Genomic DNA, 3,843 nt, shown 5'->3' on the forward strand with positions numbered 1-3,843 from the left:
CAGGACACACTGCACGCCCCCTTCCTATCTTCTCCCCTGCTCCAGGGTCTCCTAGTTACTTCCCCTGCTTTAATCTGCTGTGTATTTGTGTCAGCTTCTGGGTCTTACTCTAGGCATAGTGTTGTGTTTTGGGGTTGGAGAGAAAATCAAGCCCTCTTCGCAAAACCCTCTAGGCAAGAGAGGAGTTGGGAGTTCTGGGGGGAGAGTGCTGGGGGGGGGCAGAGCTTTTAGTGCAGAGCTAGCAGAGACCATTTTTGCTGCCCCCTCAACCTTCCCAGGTGAGTACCCACATGAGTGTGTGTGCGTGTGCACACATTTACACACAAGACAGGTGTGAGGCTCAGCTTTGCCCTCACGGTGGGAGAAACCTGCCCCTACCTCTGGAGCACCAATTCCAGCTGGGCATCCTGGCTGGCGGGGTCATCACCCTTTGTGAGTTGATAGACTCTTCCCTCTTCTTTTTTGTCCAGTAGCAAAGATTCTGGACATTGGATTCAGTCCCTTGGGATGGGGGAGCATTCTAAGCACACCTTCCTCAGGCCTAAACCACAGTTCCCCAAATATTGTCTCTAGCCGGGAAATCCCTTCTTTAATAAGGACGTGGGGAGAGAAGCTCCACAAATCCCAGGAAGGCAGAGAGCCTAAGGCCACAGTGAAGGGAGGAGGGTTTTTGGCTGCGCCCAGAGAGCAATCCTGATAAAGAGTTAGGGGTCATCCCTTGGATTTCAGAAGCTGGAAACAAAAACCCAGTTTAGGCAGCTGTGGATCCCTGGTCCCAGGGCAAGCAGGAAAGAGGGCACCCTTCTCCTCATAAACCTCTGGAAGAGGACTACTACTGGGGGGCCAGGCCCCTGAAACTCCAGAGATGCAAAGCCAGCACACTAAAATCCCCACCCACAGTGTCAGGCAGAGAATGGTCCTTTATTACCCAGTTAGCTTGGCTGGAGGTATAAAGTCGTTGACCTTGAGGGCAAGGGGAGTCCAGTTTGTGTTTGGAGATGAGGAGAGCCCAAATGGTGTACAATATGTAAGGGTCTCCTCCTCTTTTTAAAATGTTTAGCCTTGACTGCTAAAGTGTAGTCCATATTCCCTCAACCCTTCCAGCTTCATCCAGGAGGTGTTAGGAGAGGTCCCGGGAGCCAGTGACTAGCTAGAGACCCCACTCTGCAGCCTCTAGGCCCAGGTGGGAATATTTGTCTAGGGCTGCAGCATCCTCCACCCACCTCTGAGGACCAAGTTTGTCCTGGGGGCGCTGGCTGGCTGGCCACTGGGTGAGGGTGAGGGAGCAGCGGGTTCTGGAGCCTGCATTCAAGACAGGGTATCCCACGTCTCCAGCCCTAAGCGCGCGGGGGGAAGGGGGGCGTTCCGGTGTGTCAGGGACGGTGCGGTGCGGAAGCTCGGTAAACTGGGTAATCTATGCTAATTCATGCGCCTCGACCTGAGGAGCCCGCAAAGGTTCTGCCACCGGGCCCTGACCTGGGCGGGAATTAACCAGGACAGTAACTCATTAACTGCACTGGCCAGTGGAGGCGCGCCAGGGCGCTGGGCGCTCTGGTCTGGATGCGACCCTGAGCTCCCAGCTGTTCACTTTTACTCCAGGCTTTGGGTCTTGCAGAATGAGGGGCCCCTTTGTTCTTTAGCCAAGCACAAAGTGGGTATTTTGTTAAGTAACTGTGCAGGTAATGGGAGGTAGGGGGATTTATTTCTAAGGTTCCTGGTCAGAGCAAAGGGCCTCATCTCTCTTGCCATGTGTTCCCCAAACCACTGGCATTAGGCTCTGTAAACCCAAAGAATCTATCATCTACAGGCACCTGGAGAAGGTTCTAAACCCAGATATGAGATCTGTCGCTTACTGAATGACTTCCGGTGACACTGGAATGTCTCCGAACTGACTTCATTTTTGTCATATGTAAAAATGCATTCAATGCTGCCTCGGAGGCAGGAGGGTAGCAGTCAGGTCTTTTTTTTTCTGGGAGGTGGTGGGGGATAGAACTATGGTACTTCTTGACTGTGGTGGTAATTACACAACTTGTGTATGTTTTTCAAAACTCAGAACTGCACACGACAGAGAACAAATTTTACTAAATGTATGCCGTAATCGTATACCGTAATCAACCTGCCCCACACAAAGAGGCTTGCATTCACAACGGAACTGTGTGACCTTAGACAAGTTACTTAGCCTCTCTGTGCCTATTTTTTCCATCACTGAGATGTTCATAAATAATAGTAGTTTGCCTTCAGGATTATTCCATGAGAAAAGCGAAGTGCTTAGACAGTTCCTGGGACATAATAAACTAAAATAAACAGTGGTTCCTATCCTTGATATTGCTGTTACTACCTACCCACCTCCAAAGCTGGTGGCTGGGTTTTAGAGACTGTGAACACTGAAGATGTAAAACCATGAGCTAATGCTGACCTCATACTCCCCTATGCTCCCCTAAAGGCCAGGATCTTCCAGAAGGAGATGTTGGGGTGAGAGAGGTCTGAATTCCTCGCTCATTGGAAGCCCTGGAGGGCAGGGATTTTGGGGAATCTCATAACCACGTGCTCTGAGCTTCCTGCCAGGGCCCCTGTGCTTCACAGGAGCAAAGAGCAGGGCCCATTCCTCTTCCTGGCAGCACACACTGGTGCTCCCCCTCCATGCTGTCTAGAATGGGCTGTGACTTTGTGCCACCTAGAACAGGTGTTCAGGGCTGTCTGGGACCATGTTCATCTTGAACCTGGTGGTCTCATCTGTGGAACGGAAATAATATCTTAATAGTTTCGATGAGTTAGTGTGCTAATGCAAGGCACCCCGTTAACCTTCAACTTTTAGTTAATCCAGTTCAGCCTCAACTTTTAGTTCGTCCAGCTCAGCCTCCGCACTCCGCTACATCCAGGTGGCTGCGGTTTGAGCCCGAGCTGCGGCCTGAGGCACAGCGCAGGGAACATCGACGCCAGGGAAGGGCGAGCACTTCTCCTGACCCGTGGCGAAAGGTGTCTGGAGATGGGGAGGTCTAGAGGGCCAGTTAAGAAATCTTCCGACCCACTGTGATTCTCAATTACCCTGGCTTCTTCGAACGCGTAAGTCGGCTGTGGGAAAAATCAACGATGGATTTAATACCTTAAAAACATTTTTAAAAAATTATTACGGGTAGATCCCTTTCTGGCATCCTCCTTAGAGGGTTTTAGCCAGACGGGTGTGGCGGCCCCGGGCCGAGATCGGCGTGCGTGCAGCGGCGCCTAGTGGCAAGGGCTGGGCGTGGGCGAAATACCCACCAAATCCCGGAGGGGGTGAGCCTGGGGCCTGGGATTGCTACTGCTTGCGGTAATCTCAGCGAGACCGCGGTTCCGGCCAAGAGTAGAAAGTCTAAGGAGATTCGATGGCTGCAGAGGAAAGAGGACGGCCTGGAGATGAGATCCTCCTCCCGCCCTCCGCTACAGCTCTCGGCTTCTGAGTTCCCCTCCACGTTAGGATTCTAGCTTCACTGCTACCTTCCGGAGGGGCGGAGGGATGCAAGGGGGCGGGCAGGTGGTACTCCCAGAAAGCCCGGGTTCCCTTGACCCGGCTAGCTAGCCATCGCGCAAATGCGGCCACCACAGTGCCAGAGTCCCAGACCCCCGCCTGAGCACCGTGACCCGGTGTAAGGTTCTGCGCTTGCCTCCGCCACCCGGCCTCGGGGTCGCGGGGTGGGGCTTCCTCAGGTTCGTGCCCCCTTGCGGCCGGCAAACGACGTCCTGAGAGACGGGATCCTTGGTCCCCATGGCGGGGCGACAGATCGCGGACACTTCAGAAGCGCACAGCTGCACCGCCGCCGAAGTGAGCTTCTGGGACTCACCTCCTCCTGGAGCGTAGACGGCTCG

The sequence above is a fragment of the Tupaia chinensis genome, unplaced genomic scaffold (genome assembly GCF_000334495.1).
Source record: "Tupaia chinensis unplaced genomic scaffold, TupChi_1.0 Scaffold139602_1, whole genome shotgun sequence".
NCBI classification, from domain to species: domain Eukaryota; kingdom Metazoa; phylum Chordata; class Mammalia; order Scandentia; family Tupaiidae; genus Tupaia; species Tupaia belangeri.